The following is a 19,243-nucleotide window of genomic DNA, read 5'->3' as shown; positions in this document are numbered from 1 at the left end:
AATTAAAGACTCTACTATTAGCTAGAGGTATGGCCATCGTACAAGTATATGATAATAAAACCAGAGAGGCCCAAGTTCATATTCCTACTCAGAAATGAAGATCACCAGGTAACTTGGGCCAGACCCTCTCTCACAGAGCAACTGAAATGGGAGGGAGGGGAGAGAGACGGGACAGTGGAAGAGAATAATGTACACTGCCTTTAGCACTTTCAAGGAAGGGTTGAATATAAAATGACACAAAATAAAGCAACAGAGATGTGGCAGCATGTGTATTACAACACCTTTGATGGAGATGCATACTAGGTTTAATTTCACCTTAGAGATGACACTCTGCTTTTCAGGGATGAATACATATCAGCAAAATGAAACCTCGTACCCAGATAAACAAATGGATCTTGTAAAGAACCCTGACTGCTTAAATACTCACATTCTAACCAAGGAAAGATGTCTCATCACTAGGGCTGAGCAATATCTGGTTTTCAACATTGCAATATACTGATATATCATGATATCTGGAATAAGGATAGAACTATGTAGAGATGAACAACACCTTTAGTCTATTGATACAAGACCTAACCTCTTCTGCTTTCTTGCTTGTGACACACTGTATTATGCAAACATGAAGGACCCTGCTAAAGCACTGGAGACCAGATAGGGTAATTTTCAATTTCCTGGAATTTGTTGACGTATCTTTAAAAAAATAAACTGGATACAAGCACTTATAAAAGTCAAGTTGTATCCCATATTAGTCCTATCGAGCATAGATTGTATTGTACAATTTATTGTTATTGTTTTGACCATCATGGTCATAGGATACACACACAATATTGAGTATTAGTGATAACCAAAATATATTTTACATTAAAATATACCAAAATATTAAATACATGAACTTATTGATATATTCAAAACAAAATAAAATAAACAATTCCTTCCAGTAGCATACAAAAGCTCATACCAAGAACAAACTTAGTTGGTCTCTAAGGTGCTACTGGAAGGAATTTTTATTTTATTTTGTTTTGACTATGGCAGACCAACATAGCTACCTACCTGGAATTATGATATATTGATTTCAATGGGTTTACTCTGAGTAAAAGTTAGTTGGGTAAAACCCATTAAGTTCCTTCTTTGTTTTTTTCTACCATCGTGTTATTTATTTTGGTGTGTTAGTTCACTCATTCTCATATTGTTTTAAAAAACTAGGCCAGAACTGATTTGACACCTTAAAACAAAAGATTACATGTTGAGGTGCAGCTGGTGACTGAGAATGCCTAATGCTATAGCATTTGTGAAGCTAATTGGGCATGAACCAATTATCTCTTTGACAGATGTCCATTGGAAATTTTAGAACAGAAATTCAATAAATATTTTGTGGCCCACTGAATAATTTGAGGAAACCTGGTCAGCAATCTAGAGCACCATGTAAATAGTGTATTTTTAAAAATGGGAGGCAGTGGAGGAAGAAGAGAAGGCATATTTTTCTAGGCACCTTTCAAATGTGTGAAGTTAAAAGTGGAAATACATATAAAAGTGACAATAAAGAGCAAAATAAAGCAGTGTCATCCTGCTGAGAACAGTGGCTTATGGTTCTTTAGGTTCCTGTTGGTTTTTGAAGGGTTGTGCTACTAATGCAATATTTGTGATTCTCCATAAAGGACTAAGCAGCTCTATTTAGTTCAGAACTGCATCTATGGTAACAACAGAGCCTTGACAACAACGGCAGATCTCTCTCAAGCATTTTAAAGGAGGTGGGGAAAGGATATCTATATTTTAACATTTGTTTTCAGTATTTGCTTATCTACCTACAGTTTCACAAAACGGTTTTTAATGTATTACAGTGAGTGAACAGAGATGTGTGTGAATTACGGTATTGCATGGTAATCAGACTATCCTTCCATAGCATTTCATGCAATGCCTGAGTTGCTATAATGTATTTTCCATGCTTCTCTTCTTGTGTGTGGAATAGGGCTTCTGTGCATGGAATCCATTGTTAGGATTCAAAATAGGATGAGAATTGTCCAATGATAATCTCACAGACACTACCCAGCCACATAGTTGGGGTATTACAACAGTATTACAAGGTGGATGGCAAACATATACAATATTCACATCTGCTGTCATAGGCCACGTACTGTGACATCTATCTTCAGACAGGAACCAAAGTGTTTTGGAATTTTTATGGTAATCAATGCAAGTAACTGTTAATATCCAATTCAAAGTATGCATTTTTCCAAAATGCAGAAGGCATGTTCATATTTAGATGCTATATATAAGTACACTTCCATACACAGATTTCATCCCCAAGAATAATATTTTGACTGCATCACAGTTATGACATATTAATTTAGTTTCTACTCAAACTAAGGCTTTTGGTTGGCATTATCTGCTGCCCAGCCTTTTTTGATTGCTGTAGTTTTTGTTCTGGCTTTGATCAAACTTTCATTGCCCACAGATTAGTTGTGATCTGCCTTGAGTGCCTCAGAGCCCTTTAAAATAAATATGTAATGAGTATCCACTTATTATTATCCCTTCATAGCCCAATGTGTTTTCTCAGAAGGAAATCACCCCAAGCTCAATAGGACTTATTTCCTGTTAACTTACACAGATGCAGATTTACCAGCAAAAAGTCTCCATGAATGCAGACAAATTTCAAGCCTCTAAGAACAGCATATTTGATTACTTCATTGCTCCTAAAATAAAATCACCGTTAATGTAGGCTCCCCACTGCACAAATCTCCACTTTGACTTTGGATGCAAATAATCCTTGCAAGGAAAATAAATGGTAACTAGGCAGCTAACAACAGAATGCTACACATGTTTACTCAGATATACATTGCACTGTACTCAGTGGAGCTTACTTGCTGTAAAATGTGTTTAGAACCGCAGCCAAAACATGCATAGGACCGAGCTCTAAGACATGCCACAGCATGAACTATGAAAAGACACATATTAGGTCTGGAGTCCACAGCTCAGAAAACTACAAACAGCACAGAGGACAAAACTGTGGGCATCATGCCTAGATTTGGCACAAGACGTCAGTTTCAGAACTTTTTTTTTTTTAATGCCAGCACTCAGGTTTGAAACATGTGCAGTAATAACAACGTCTCTGTTCAAGTGGAGGCCATGTTTCCTCTCATCACTGAGAAATTTCAGCCTGGAGCCACACATCTAGGATTAGCATAAAAGATTTCTGAGCAAGATACTGGAACTTCCAGGCAGGCTGGGAGCTTCAACACTTTTATTTATATATTAAGTGCACTGAGTGGAACATTTTATTCAACATGCAGAGAGAAGGTTGATGCTTTTAAAGTTACTTTGGAGCTATTGATTTTTAAATATATCAATACAGTTTAAACATGAACTACATTATTAATTTCACGGCATATTTCTAATATTAGAACATTACAAAAAAATGCAGAGTGACTTGCTAAAGATACCTATAAAAATGTACTTGTTTTATGAAATCACTGCTTAAAGATATTTTAAAATTGTGCAGAATGCAGCCTTTGTCTTTCTTATGATTTGTTTGGGTTTTCACAATTTAATCAAACCTTACGGGGTAGCATAACTAGAGGCCCCTCTCTCACATTTCTACTGGCACTATGCCCAGAGTTAACCTAATTTTCAACACTTTGAAAAATGGCTAGTCAGATTCCAAACATTAATAACCTGAAAATTAATTCCACATTCATTTTGGCAGGGAAGTGCATAAATACAAACACTTTACATCAAGATCCATAGCATCTGAATATTGTTGGTGTGTTGTGATCTGCAATATTCAACTGTTTGAAGCACTTTCTAGTAGTTTATGTCTCTCACACTTAGACTCCAGCACAGTCAGGGATAACAAAAGACTAAGCCAGTGCGTAAAGCAGTGATCCCAAGAGCAATTGTCCTGGAGAGAGCAAGCATGACATCAAGGTCAAAGTTAGAAGGCAAATTATGCAACCGCCTTGCTGAAACTAAATGGGTCTGGAAGACTATTCTGGAAACCCATTTATGGCACTTTGACTTCCATCTTGAAAAAACTGTGGAGGGAGGGAGGGAGGAGGAAGGAAGGACAGAAACAGAGAGATTGGAGAAGATAATATGGTGGTGGGGATGTTGTGAACGACGCGGGTGGCGCTGTGGGTTAAACCAGAGCCTAGGGCTTGCTGATCAGAAGGTCAGCGTTCTAATCCCTGCGATGGGGTGAGCTCCCGTTGCTCAGTCCCAGCTCCTGCCCACCTAGCAGTTTGAAAGCACGTCAAAAGTGCAAGTAGGTACCGCTCCGGCAGAAGGTAAACAGTGTTTCCGTCGCTGCTCTGGTTCGCCAGAAGCGGCTTTGTCATGCTAGCCACATGACCCGGAAGCTGTACGCCAGCTCCCTCGCCAGTAACGAGAGATGAGTGTCACAACCCCAGAGTTGGACACGACTGGACCTAATGATCAGGGGTCCCTTTACCTTTACCTTACATTGTGAACAAAGGCTCAAGGAAACTGTTTTCTCTAGGAGACAGCTAGAGAAGAACGCTATGGTTATGGAGTGAAGTTTGTTTTTCTTTGTCCCTGCTAATAAGGAAAATATTTTAACTTAAGTACTATTGATTTGTAGTATTAATTTGTAGTATTAAGTACTATTATTTTTAAACTGCCCTCCACCAAAAGGTCCCTGGGCAGGTTATAGCAATGTACAATGCTATTTGTTAAGGTGGAACATGCCTCTATTATAAATGTATGGGGGACAGGATGGTAGGGCTTTTGAGTGAAGCCTGAGCAGGTGAGGAAAAGAGGAAGTGGGATTACAGCATTAAGGGCTATCCCTGCTTCTGGCCTTTCTTCCAACTCTGGAGAATTCAAGGAGTGGAGCTAACTGAGCCTACAGCTGCTGCTCTACAACGTCACTTTGGCCACCATTCAAACAGGAACTTTATCAGGGAACCAACCTGGCAATTATGCCGTGCCAGGTGAGAACATTTCATGTGCTTGCCTACCTGAGAACCAGGGATTCTGTTAGTGGACTGACTACTGAGTAACAGGCTCAATGATTTGTTATCAGAATTGGTTTGAGCTCCTCAGGTCTATCAGTGTTGGACAATTTCAAGATCCCTGTTGTGACCTCCTGAGTTCATGGTGCCACCTTATGTCTGTCTCCATGTTTATGTCACAATGCATGTTGCAGATGATTCTCTGAATTACATGTTTTATTCCATTCAGTGTGATGGTACACTGAGGTAGGGAATATTGCTTTGGTAATGGAGAATATCTAACTTTAGTCTGTGGAAGGAGTGGTGGGTCATTGAAGATGTTCCATCCCTTAAAGGTGATTGGTACAATGGATTACCAAAATGTTACCAGTCAATCTCATTAGCTGTCAAAGCTCTAGCTGGCCTCTGAAATAGGGAGTTGACTCAGGCAGTTTATATGATAGCTCTGATGAGTCTTTTCCCATGTCCTTGAATCTATAATTCTTTCTGGTATTCCAGAAAATTGAGAACATAAAGCAGAAGAGACATTGGGATAAATATAAAGAAGCATGGGCTGGTATCCACTTGAAGCCCTTGTTTCTCTGAATCATTTTATCCAAAGAAACATTTTCAGATAGTAAGAGGCCTATTACAACTTGGCTTACATTCTGATAAAATTCAATCTCCAGTGGAGTACTGTGACATACAGTACTAGGGAAGCTGTGTGTATGTGTGTGTGCTTGTAGGGAATGAGCAATCCTCTCAACTTAGCTATGTAAGACATGTCCACAGTCTCAAATTATCAATTTTGCTTCAGAGCTTCAGTTTTTGATACCTGAGGATACAGAGTTCTTTAAAAAGCAAATCCAGCCATGTGTACAACTACTCTTGCCCATCCTGAGTCAGAATAGGCTGACCAGATTTGTCTCTCTTCTGTGGAAAACTTTATTCTGCCCCTTTGAAGGCAACTGTAAGACCTTTTCAGGAGGAGGGGACAGAATGACCCACATGGATCTCAATTACGGCCAGTTTCTAATATGCTAGGAAACGTGAGGGTTGGCAACACAGATTTAAAGACTTCTGAATATTACTGATTATATTGATCCACATTATTAGGCTTTAGGACTGAAACCATTTTGATTACCTTTGCCAAGAGATGCACAAGGAAGTATGATATATCTCCTGAACCTCTTCTGGGTCACATTATGTGACTGGAAGCACTGCTTTGTGATTATTATTCTCCTGCATCTTACATTGGCCTCAGAACAGGGAGCTGGGGCTTAATGCTCCATCTCATGGGGTGCTATAAGATTCCAGTTGTCCCCTTTGTTTTGAGATATTTACATGAACTTGCTAGCATAAATTTGCTTGATGTTTGGAACAAGAGGACATCATATAACACGGTGAAAGCTATAAACAGGTGCCTGGTGTAAGTGACAGGATTGGGTAAGGGTGAATAAGCAGTAGCTTAGTCTTGTTAAGATGGAAATATTCATCAATGACCTGATCTGGGAGCTGAGGGTTCCCCTAATTTGAATGGGTAGCAGTTTCAAGGAAAGAGCAAGTGTGCAGTTTGGGAATGTTTCTGGAACCTGTGTTTGGAACCTCAACAGGTCACAGTAAGGACAGCATTTGACCAGCTGAAGCTGGTACGTCAGCAGCAAGCACTCCTGAAAATGGTGACCTGGCTACATGCTTGATAAGCTTAAGACTAGATCACTACAATATGTTCTATGTGGGGCAGCAGCTGCATCTGGAGACTGTTCAGAGTCTTCAGTGGGTTCAAGATGCAACAGCCTCATTATCATGAGTTACTGGGAGCACATAAAACTTGCACCAAGAGATCTACAATAGCTCCCAAACACAATTCAAAGTTCTTTAAAGCTCAACCATAAAGCTCTAATGGATTTGGCATTTTTAGAGAGCATCATTTCAGTACGAGCCCCATACACATACACCAAAGGTCTCCATCTTTGTCACAAGCTAGGTTGAGATGGCAAGGAAATGCAGCATTTTTTTCCTGAAAGACTTGCCCTAGGTCAACTAGATTTTCACCAGCCTTTTAAAAGAAAACTATTCTGTTGGCCTTACTGATTCATGAGGAAACTTGAATCAAATCTACCAGCCAAGTTTTTGCATTTTTTTCTGCTGTCCATTTGTAGAGTGTTTTTTTAATGCAATGATATTAATAGTTTAAATTTATTCTGTTTCATTGTGTATGTTTTATTGAATATGTTGTTCATTCCCTAAGGGCTCTGTGCAGCTATGCTGGCAGGACCTAAATGTTAAAATACATACCATATTTACTCAAAACTAATGCTCACCGTTTTTACCAAATTACGGTACACTGCGAAAATTAAGGTGTGCATTAGATTCAATGGCACATTTACATTCACCAGCAATTTTTTTTTTTGTTTCAAGGTTCTGAAAATTGAGGTGCGCATTAGATTCAATAGCACATTAGACTTGAATAAATATGGTAACATTGCTGATAGTCATGTTGTCCTATTTGAGGGGGCAGGAGGGAATCCAAAGGCATAATATTTTATTAGGATCAGCAAATCTTTTCAGTCCTAGTAAAGATACTGTGTTACGGCTGCTACATAAAATATTTTATTATCATAATATAACAAAACCTTAACAGATTTTGCAACTGTGATGCATATTATTAGAGGTTTTAGAAGAGTTTAATTATATTGCACAACTAATATGCTATTTTGGGCTACCTCTTGGGTTTCTGAAAGTTATAGTGCTCCAACTGGTTGAGAGGAAGGAGAAAGGAAGAAGCACTTGCACAAGTGCTGAAAGCCTGGCCTCACAGTACTGTACAAGCTAACTTTTTTTTTAGAGATGGAAGATTTAGAAAAGTGAAGTGCAAATATGTGAACAGTGCCATCCTATACATCTCTACTCAACAGTAAAAACCATGGAGTGGGATTTACTCCCAGGTTAAGGTGCATAACAACCCATTTAAGGCTGCAGTCTTAAAGTGCTTTCTATGTGTGATGCAGTTTGCTGCCTGAAAGTGCTAAAACAAAAAGCACCTACTTGTCAAGGAGGAGAAATAATGACAACAAAGTTATTAAATCAGCCGGACGGGTGGATGTACTTCCTGTAAGCCCAATTTCCCACATTTCCTCTGAAAATGGTAATGTTGATACATGTTTGATGTAGATACAATATTTGGACAACTACTGATCTGATGAGACGATTCTTCCCACAAAGCCTACTTAGCCAGTATCACAAAATGAACGTATACTTTTAAATTATATTTTAATGCAAATAAACAAATGTTACCTGTATTTAGACCACTCCACTGTAAACATAATGTAAAAACTGATTTTAAACTCTAAAAACATTTTATGTTTGTGGCAAACTTACTTTATGTACTCTTACAAGTATTCTCTGAATATTAAATAGTTGTTTAAAAAAAAAGAATAACTTTTATGCAAATACTACCGGTAAGCCCATTACTGGTATCAGACCATCACTTCACATCTCTAATTCATTCTGAGTGGGTGGAAGAAGAGTTTAGTCCCTGGGGCCAACAAGAATCAAGCTCTAATTAATAAAAACTTATTTGACAGATCCACTTATGTTTCATGACTAACAGTGCACAATGCAAGGACAGTCGGGGGAATATCTGCCCCATAAGAATAGTAAATCACAATGGAGTTAGAATTACAAAGTGTTCATAGGATCTCTTGTTCATATTATCCTCTCAAAAAAATAAAATGATGGTATGAAATTAAAAAAAACCCACACACACATTTTTCTTTACATTCATTTAATACATTAGGACCTTGGATCTTAAAAACACTTATTACAAAGCAAGTGATTTGAGTTGAACTTATTCCTAAGAATATTTTAAGTCACAGTATTAACTACAACATCTTTATAGATATATTTTCTTTGTTTACAGACAAAAGGCAGTAAGGATCAATTCATTCGTTTTGTCTTCAGTGTGACTGAAAAAGTGACACAGGAACCACTCCCTACAGCAGGGATAGCTAACTTGTGGTCTTCCAGATGCTGCTGGACAACTCCCATCATCCCTGACCACTGGCCATGAGGAGGCCTCCTTGCCCTACAGAAGACTATTTCTGTCAAGTTGCTCTTTCACAGTGGTAGTAGTTTTAAATAAGCTGAAACAAAGTTGCAACACAAGCAACTACCCATGGAGAAACACCACCACACTTCGTGCCATTTCAGCAGCCACTATTATACAAATGTAACATATGCAGAGATTGAAAGTTGATTAATTCCATATTATTAATCTGGCCCTGTAATATGCTTAATCTGATTCATAATCTGCAACATCCTACTGAATGCATGAATTACTTGGGAACTTCTACCAAAATTCAAACTGCAGGTGGGTCAAACACCATGCACAAATATTGCTATTCTTGAAATTAGAGAAGTTTGTGTCCATTTTTTGCTACAGTGCATAATAATGTGTGACTTTCTTTGATGTCATATCACAAATTGTTGTGAAACTCCCTTCAGTTTCACAACCGGTTTGTCATGTGGACGAGTGGGGGGTAAGGGGAACCTACTGTATGATTAAAAATACATTCAAAGCCCCATTGGGATAATGGAATCAGTTTCATAATTCTCTGAAGATAAATGTGTTTTAATTCCAAAGGAGTAATATTTCATTTTCTAATTCTTCAGTTACTTCAAAAGAGTATTTTTAAGAATCTGAGTAATATGAAAGTACAGAACAGTAAATAAAAACTTTAACATGGGTCTTTTAAAATACTGATAAATACAAATTTGTTTTCACAAAATGAGTTAGGATTAGAATCCATGATTGAGAAATTCAGTGAATAATTCCTAAATGAGCAGAATGACATTTCTTAAAATGAGTAAAATATTTGCACAGGAAAAACTGTCAAGGAAGTGTGAAACTATTATTAAATTTGAAAGCACAACTAGGAAATTATTGGAAGAGATGGATTGGCTTTTATCTGAAAGATCTTGCCGTGTGACTGAAATGCATAGGGGCATGCCATTCCTACCCCACCTCCCAGCTGTACTCCCCCTTTTCCTCCACTGCCCAAAAGATTGCTCTGTAGTGTTCCCCCTTCCTTGGCAGAGTTTCCAGCAGACACAGAGATTGTAGATGTGGAAGATGTGGTTTGATATACAACCACTCTCACTGTGTGAGTAGAAGACTCATTCCCTCACACAGGAATCTAAAGCCAATCATATGAGATAGCAATTATTTTTGCTAAGTGAAAATTGGGAGAAATCTAGCAAAAAATGAGGAACTGTTACCCTTGAACTAGTTTTAGATTCTACTGAAGAATATATAAGCAAACAATGGAAACTGTAGTGTTGTCAATAGCTGTGCATAAGATGAACTTGCTACTGCTGAAGGAGCTTGATGAGTACCCTGTAGAAAGCTGGTAAATTTCAGCTACAATGTTTTGAGAGCACTAATACATGCTGATATGTAAACTTACTTACCTCACTACTAACCACTTAAAATCGTGTCCCTTACAGTCTGTTTCAATACATTCAATGTGAATCTGGAAAATGAAAGATCACAAAAAAGAATCTAAAATTTCCTCTTAACATTTATTTATATATACAAATAATCTTAGTTCCTGATTCAGGAAGCTGCCTTGTGTGCTGGAGCAGGTCCAGTTTTCCTGTTTCCCTAAATACATGGAGAAGTTAAAACTAATTTAAAGGGACCCTGATAACTTAACATAGTACTCAAGTACAAGATTTGCACAATGTAACATTTATCACCCAGCTAAAGAATTAGAAAATGAGTATTCCATTAACTGTACAGAATAGTATTGTCATCATCGTCATCGTCATCATCATCTTTATTACGGTCAAAGACCAAGCATAGGTTAAAATACGGTAATTTAGGAAATAAAATGGGTAAAATGAGTGACTCAAAGAAGGGGGGGGTGCATGTGGGAGACTTAAAATCAGGTAGAGAGTTAAGAGCAAACAGTTGCAAAAGTAACTATAGAATGGAAGGTGCAAGAGAGGGCACCGGTCTTGAGTTTAGGTCTGGTGCATGACCAAACCATTCTTCGGTGAATGTCCATAGCAGCGCAAAATCTGGCAGCTGAGTATGTTACATCTGGGTTTGCATCTTAAAGTAGCAAGGATGTATAGCATGCTCTGTCTGTGCAAAGAATTGGTGTAGAATTGCAGGATGAACCTGACTCATTGGCATAATATTGGCAGTGGAAAAAGACATGTTCAATAGTTCCTAGCTGCCCTGAGACACAGTGGCATTTCCCCTACTCGTACAGTACCTTCCTAAAACAGCCTTCCTGGATAGCTGAGGGGAAGGCCTGACATCGGGCCAAAGTGAAGGCCCTTGCTGTTTTGGTATTTCTAGGTTGGTTATATATGGCATTTGGGAATTGAGGTATCTTTTGGTTAGTATTATAAGTACTTAAGCTCTGAGCCTGATACGCTGTTCCTATTTAGAATTCAATCTAAAGATATTAAAGTTCTCCATTATACAAACACTTATGCATCGAGCCTTTGCTATCAGAACCATAGCAAGAATTCATAATTTAAATTCACACACTTCTAATGAGAGGTTTAGAAGAGAAAACACAACATTTTCTCTTCTTTTCATCACCAGTTCATATTTCAATTAGAAATATTTCCCCAAATGGCAATTTCAGAAAACTCTACATAATGATGCTTGCTTTTGCAGAGAAATACACAGAAGACAGGAATGAATAAGAACATGTACCATTTCTATTTTAAAAATGCAGAGAAGACTTACTTCTCTCCCCCCTTCCCAGGGGCTGCTTTATGTCAAACATCTCCTTTAATATACAGAATGTATACTGGATGTAAACTTAAGTTTAAAAGCAGTTTAATATACAGAATTAAGATGGGGTCATCCGAGGATAATTGCTGGTTAGTTTCTAGTGACAGCTGTACTATTATTTAGTTTGTCTTAATCTTTGTCCAAATATACAGTGCACCACTATTGTGTGTAAGCATTGTTCATCTTAAATTTTTATGTACAGTACTATTAAGTCTCAGATACGCAAATGACTGTTATAAGATCAAGAGAATACCACTCTATGTTATAACTCTTGTTCACAATGTTTATGTAACCATACACTTGGTTATGTAAATATTACCTCACTGATTACTGCACATATAACTATTCCAGTCATTCAATGGCTGCACTGTAGTAAGAATGCAAAGGTTCCCATCTTGTTTTACCATACTGACTCTAAGCTCTCTTTATCTTCTTTCTACCTTAGAGGCTCAAGTAGAGGAGAGAAGGATGTATTCAATGCCTAATGAGCAAAGACGCCTCTGGCAAGGTAGTACTGAGAAATTACACAATCCACTGGATGCCCCAACAAACAAGGCAGATAGAACTGCCTCCTTGTGTGCAGGGGTTCCAATATACGAAGAATAAGGATGGAACATCCCATATCACTTATACACTTAAGGCCACATAGATCAGGATCAACTCTTAGCTTAAAAGAAAACTCCAATTCTCATTTTTGTTACAAAACATTTTTGTTACAAAACAAAAATGATCACAATCATTACTAGAGCTCCTGGGAGACTGAGCACCAAGTTTTAGTAATGTTTGCTCCTGGTGTTGGGGCATATTCCCAACATAAATTATACTATAAGCTTGCTTCTCCATTTAGCCAAAATATATAGAATCAAAGAAGCACCAAATAAATCTCAATTAAAATACAAACATTTAAAAGCATACCATGAAGCATTGAACTGTGTTACAGAAAGCTTTTTAAAACAGCAACTGTATTCAGGTAAGAGTTAGGAAATGTTTGTTTCTGAAAAGAAAAGCAATGGGAAGGGTATATATTTATCCTTTACATAAATAATAAAGAATTATCCACAATTGTTCACAATGATGCTGTAATATGACTTCTAAGAAAAACACATCCCTCGTGCATAAGTAGTTTCAGGATGGAACATATTTAATATGTAAAACAAAAATACAAATTTTCATGATTAGCTGAATCTTGAAAATATTCAGAAATACTCAAAGAGTTAAGGGAGTTTCTTAAAGGTGAAATATTGAAGGTACAAATGCAAAAGTAGCCTTTTCAGCTGTTTTGATTGTAGAGCAAGCACCTTCCAAGCATAATCACAGTATGTGATAAACCACATATGACATATCCAGAAGGCAAACATTAATTACAAAAAGTAAAAAAGTTGTATCCCACAAAGGTATGTCTGGCTCCATTGCAGTTCAACAACTCCTTAAATAATTTGAAAACCTGAGTGAGAAACATGCTCAGTCAGTTTGCAAATCATATGAGGATCCACAAGTAGCATAAAGAAAAAAGGTTATCCTTACTTATGTTGATATTTAACTAAGCTTTACGCAGAGCAGACCCAGTGAAATTAATAAACTTAAGTATGTAAGTAAGGTTTAAGGTTGTTACAAAATAGGCAAATAATAAGATTGCATTAACAAATATACTGTATGCAAGACACAATGGGGGTAATAGTCCTGCTCTGTTGAAATAAGGCCTCAGCTACAGTCTGATATCTACTTTGATAAAACTCACAAACATCAGTTGAGCCAACAAACCTAGTTCTGGACTTCAGGTGTGTATGGGTGTGCTACATGATGATAAAAATGCCTACACACAGGTGGGGGTACCTATGATGTCAGGAGAAAGCTATGGTAGACCCTTTCCCCCTCCTATGTAGCTTTCCATATGGAAGGTGACAGATAATGATAATTTTCAACAATTGGTGTCTTCACTACTTCAACACTTACAGGAAATTTTAAAAGATTAGTACTGTACCAGAAAAGGGAGAGGCTAATGATTATTAATTAAGTTCAACAAGTAGCATAGCTTAAGATCTCCAGGCTCCCTGACCCGAAGGTAACAAAAAACGATTTTCACATTGTGTACAAAAAGGCTACGGTTACAGAAATTCAAAGTGATAAATACATCCACTGGAGCAATCCAGCTGCCTCTTTTACAGAATACAGAAATCTGGGAGGTGGGAGGGGAATGGGACACAAGTTGTTCTTACACTGGAAACTCAAGGTTCAGTTCAGTTTAAGGAACTACTGGATGAGACCCCATGGTCAGAAATACTCAAAGAGAAGGGAGTTTCTTAAAGGTGAAATATTGAAGGCACAAATGCAGATAATTCCAACAAGAATGAATAGTGGGAGGCATCTAAAGAAACCACTATAGCTGCATATGGAACTTACAGATGAGCTGTGATGCAAGAAGGGCCTGTGTAAGAAATGGAAGAAAGCGGAAATCATGAAGTAGCCAACAGTGGCAAGGAGAAGGTCAGGCAGAATGAGCTCAGGCTTGCATGAGAGTTAAAAACAATTTTAAAAGGGTTTTTTCCGGCTATGTTCAAAACAAGAGGAAGAACAAGCAGGCAGTAGGCACTCTGTGTGGAGAAGATGTAAAAGTATAGAAGTACAGTGTCCAGATCAAAAAAGTCCTAGTACCACTCTACTCTGCTTTGGTCAGACCACACCTGGAGTACTGTGCCCAGCTCTGGATGCCACAATTTAAGAAGGATAGTGACAGGCTGGAACATGTGCAGAGGAGGGCAACCCAGGGCCTGGAAGCCAACCTTATGAGGGAGTTGTGCATGTTCAGTCTTGAAAAGAGGAGGCTGATAGGAGATATGATAGCCATCTTCAAATATTTAAAGGGCTGTCACATAGAAGATGGAGCAAGCTTTTCTTCTGCTCCAGAAGGTAGGACCCGAACCAATGGCTTCAAGTTACAATACGGGATATTCCGACTAAACATTGGGAATAACTTTCTGACAGTAAAATCTGTTCGTCAGATCTGTTCGACAATGAAACAGACTCCCTCAGAAGGTGGTGGACTCTCCTGTCATTTATACTTTAGTTGAGATTCCTGCATTGCAGGTTGTTGGTCTGGATGACTCTCAAGATCCGCTCCAGCTCTACAATTCTGTGATTTTATTATTCATTTTACTGCAGCGATTTTACAGTTATAGTAACCCTAACTGGTATAATAAAAAAGTAATAAAGCTAGTCCCTCCTGCTGCAGCAATGTCCCTGTTATTTTTTGGACTTTCCCTTAAAGGCTGTGCATCTCCCTCTTAATCAGTGCAATAGAATAAATCCCCCACCTCTCACAAATGAAAAAAGAAAAAGATCTTGTGAAAAGTGAAAGTTATAAAGCTCACTTTAAGACAAGAGGGAAAAGCAATACTGTCAGCAGCAGGCCATCTCTACCCTGCCCCAATCTGTATTCCATCAGTGCTAAGATTGTGTCTTGAGGGATGCAGATATTTAGATTCGGCGCCCCACCTTTTCATAGAATCATAGACTGGTAGAGTTGGAAGATACTCCCCAAGGGTCATCTAGTCCAACCCCCTGCAATGCAGGAATCTTTTGGGTCAGCATGCGGCTCAAGCCCACGACCCCAAGATTAAGAGTATCACACTCTACCAACTGAGGTATCCACAGTCTGAGTGATCAGTCATATCCCTGCTAATCTGAGTAGACATGGATACATACAGCTCTGGTTGTTAGCACCCACTACTACACATGCAAACAGCTAGATCAGGGCCAAATCAGGTGAATAAAGTGGTAGAGCTATTTTCCTCAGTAAAGAGCACAGGCAAACTGTTGGGGAATTTAAGAGAACAGAAACACAGGGCCCCAGAGAATTCAACAGAAAGCACATAGTTCCCTTCATACTGATTGCAGATATTTTCTTCCCCTTGTAACTCCATGTAAAATGGCAAGACTTCCACTGACACAAAATTGTTCATTTAAAATTCTCAAGCATTAGGGTTAATATTGCTACTGAAAAGCATAGCTACTTGCATATTTTCCATACACATCTAGATATAGACTTTTCCAAGCAATGTGAACTGAAATATTTCAAGATTCCCTAGTCCCAATAAAAAATTCTGAGGGAAATATGAATCTCGTCTTCTGAAGGGACAGGCTCACAAGTCATTCACTAGACAAGTAATGCATATATTTGTCCTGTTGTATAAAAAGTACTTTTTGAATACTAAAAGTACACCATAAATTTATTTTACTTTACTTGTTACATTTTATCCTGTCCCATCTCAAGTTTGGAGGCGATGTACACTGTGCTTGCTCTCTCTGTATGATGCTCACAACACCTTGCAAGAGTGTGGCTGGGGACTTGAACCCTGGTCATTCTAACTACTAAATCAGAAACAGCCAACACAGTGGCCTCCACATGATGTTGGACTACAACTCCCATCATCATTGCCTTTGGCCATGCTAGCGGGAGCTGACAGGATTTGGAGTATATCCAACAAAATGTGGAAGCTTCCGTGTTGACTATCCCTGCACTACATTATGCTGGAGGCAGTATGCTTCTAAATACTGTACCAGTTGCTTGAAACCACAGGAATTGAGAGTAGTGTTGTGCTCAGGTCCCGTTTACGGGTTTCCCATAGGCATGTGGTTGGCCACTGCAAGAATAGGATGCTGGACCAGAACAGGTCATTGGCCTGTCCCAGCAAAGCTCTCCTTATGTGCCATGGTCTATTATGATTATGATACTCTGCATGTGTGTGTTTTAAAATTCTGCTACCATTCCTGAAGGATGTAAGAACAGGAATACTAGGTAAAGGTAAAGGGACCCCTGACCATCAGGTCCAGTCATGTCCGACTCTGGGGTTGCGGCGCTCATCTCGCTCTATAGGCCAAGGGAGCCGGTGTTTGTCCGCAGACAGCTTCCGGGTCATGTGGCCAGCATGACTAAGCTGCTTTCTGGCGAACCAGAGCAGCGCACGGAAACGCCGTTTACCTTCCCGCTGGAGCGGTCCCTATTTATCTACTTGCACTTTGACATGCTTTCGAACTGCTAGGTGGGCAGGAGCTGGGACTGAACAACGGGAGCTCACTCCGTCACAGGGATTCGAACCGCCGACCTTCTGATCGGCAAGCCCTAGACTCTGTGGTTTAACCCACAGCGCCACCTGGGAAGTTGCCTTATTCTGAGACAAACCACTGGTCCATCTAGCTCAGAAGTGTCTACCCTGATTGGCAATGATTCTCAGGCAGGAGACTTTCCCAACAATAGGAGCCAACTCCTGGGGCCCAAGGTCCCTTCACCTCCCATTTGATGGGCAAACGTTGTGGGTGCACCCCATCTATTATGCAGCCCCCAAAAAAAATTTTATTCAGACTGGCAGCCCTGTTTCCAACCCGATCTGGGGATGCTGGCCAAAGCAGATGCAGTACGTAAGATGCCTTACGACCCTTCCCCTTGAGTTTCCAGGTATAGCAGGTAGGTCACTGTCAGCCCTAAAACCGCCGATGCCCATGCTCAGTCCTGCTGACTTTTGGGAAGGGCGCCATCCTGCCTAGTGGTTCCACCTCTTCCCCTCCCCGCACCTTTTCATTGTACCAAAGAACCCGAAAATTAAGACCCTGCGGAGCGCGTGCTGGCAGACACACACACACGTATGTAAGAGCCTAACCCGCGCTGACCCGACCCGCCTCCCACCCGAGATCCCGGCGGCAATTTTGCCGGTTCTAGAAATGCAGCCACTTCTGGGGAGGGTCCCCGAGGAGTTCGCAGCCTCCTGGAAGCCCCGCCCCCTCAGGACCCCGAGGTCACAATCCGCAGGCGCTCGCGCAAACAACCCAGACTGCGGAACGGCCGTGTGTGTGTGTGTGTGTGTGTGTGTCGCGGGCGCGGTGGAGAAACGTCGCCCCCTTCTCCACACACACACACACACACACACACACACACACAGCCCGCCCAACCGCGACCCTTCGCCTCAAGCCAGCGCTGCCACAGCCGTCGCGGGGGGTGGGGAGAACGGAAAAGATGGGAAAGAGGGGAAAAATAATTTCTCTCAAATATACACACATTACGCCCTCTCCCTCCCTTCGTCAGCTGAACCCCGCCGCGAACCCGAAGTCCGCCCCTCACTCACCCTCTCTGGACGCTACAGCCGCGGACATGTCCTCTCGCGAGCTTTGGCGGCGAGAGTTTACAAAAGTCGAGTGAGAGGAGGAGGAGGAGTGGGGGGGGTGAGAGGGGAGAGCACCGTGCGCGAGAGAGCCAGAGCGTCGGGGGGGGGGGAGTGCGTTAGTGGGCGTGGCAGGGAGACACAGCGCGCTCGGCTGATTGGGCGTCGCTTCAGCGCCAAGCGCCAGGCGGGCAAAGGTGTTTGCGAAGGGGAAGGCACGCGACGCTCCCTCGCGTGAAAACCGTTGGCTTTCCTCGGGGAGAGGGGGGTGGGGAGTAAGCTGCCCTTGGCGCCACCTCTTCCATCCGGGTGTTTTCCCACCTTTTTTCACCCCCACCCCTTCCACCTCCTGCTGCTTTTGTAACTTTCTGAGGCGAGTTGGCACAAGTTGCGTGAAGTTGCCAGTAATGCCAGCCGGAGCCACCTAACACTTGGGAAGCTTCTTTAAAGCGTTTCCCTCCTTCCTCACGAAACAAAAATGCGCATAAACGAAATGTTTAGGAGCGCGCGAGGAAAGGCTTGCCGCATGCGGCACCTAAAGGCACAAGCAGCAACCCTTAACCCCGTTTACCTGGGAGGAAGCAGCATTGAATTTAATAGGATTTAAAATAAAGGGAGGAAATGCAACGAACGAACAAACAACGATTCCCAGCCATTACCTCATAACTTTCTCATAAGACTACACAGTGAATTCGATGTTAAGGGGGGCGGGGACTTTTTATTTCATATTTCTTAACTGGATTGTTACCGGTATTTTAACTTCATAATAAAAGTTTTGAAAACTAACAGAATTTCCTTTTCCGACCAGATCTGGTTAGGATTGCGCTTTAAGAGATTTTTTTTGGCTGTGTAGCCAACAGTCCTACAAGGAGTAGACCCACTGAAATTAATGGGCTGTGTCCATTAATTTCAATGGGTCTCCTCTGAGTAGGGCTGGCATCGGATCCCACCTGTTGTGGCAGATGCTCTGGTGGTCTCAGGGCCTTGATTCAGGGCACAAAAATAGGTGCCGCAAATCTTTCAAAAGTGCTACAAACCTGCACATGCTCAGGGGCACATACTGCAAATTAGTTGCCCCCTCTTTCCCCTTCCTGTTTTAATCTGCAGTCAGTGCAGTTAAATGTGAAATTTTCCTCCAGCCTTCATATTTTCATAAATCTATGTGGTTAGCACACTTTCAAGCAGCAAAATTTTCCTATTGTTAACCATCACCAAGCCAGGAAATGGTGTGCCTATTGAATTCCTTCCTGTCACACAGATGTTACAAAGGTGTTGGAGACCTTGCCAGAAATCAGTGGCCACCTTATCAGTGATAGCGATTGTACAAA

General features: G+C 40.5%; 1 protein-coding gene across 1 annotated transcript in view; it reads right to left on the bottom strand.

The window, feature by feature from the left end:
- MRTFB (myocardin related transcription factor B) overlaps positions 1-17,995 on the bottom strand; it is a 90,811-nt gene extending 72,816 nt beyond the window's left edge. Inside the window, exons 1-2 of the mRNA XM_033166529.1 lie at positions 17,880-17,995; positions 10,419-10,480 (exon numbers count right to left, since the gene is read on the bottom strand). The gene's annotated coding sequence lies outside the window, so the exon portion shown is untranslated. The remainder of the gene's footprint in view (positions 1-10,418; positions 10,481-17,879) is intronic.
- Positions 17,996-19,243: the final 1,248 nt, after the last annotated feature.

The sequence above is a fragment of the Lacerta agilis genome, chromosome 13 (genome assembly GCF_009819535.1).
Source record: "Lacerta agilis isolate rLacAgi1 chromosome 13, rLacAgi1.pri, whole genome shotgun sequence".
Taxonomy (NCBI): domain Eukaryota; kingdom Metazoa; phylum Chordata; class Lepidosauria; order Squamata; family Lacertidae; genus Lacerta; species Lacerta agilis.
This window is presented reverse-complemented; position numbering and strand designations above follow the sequence as displayed.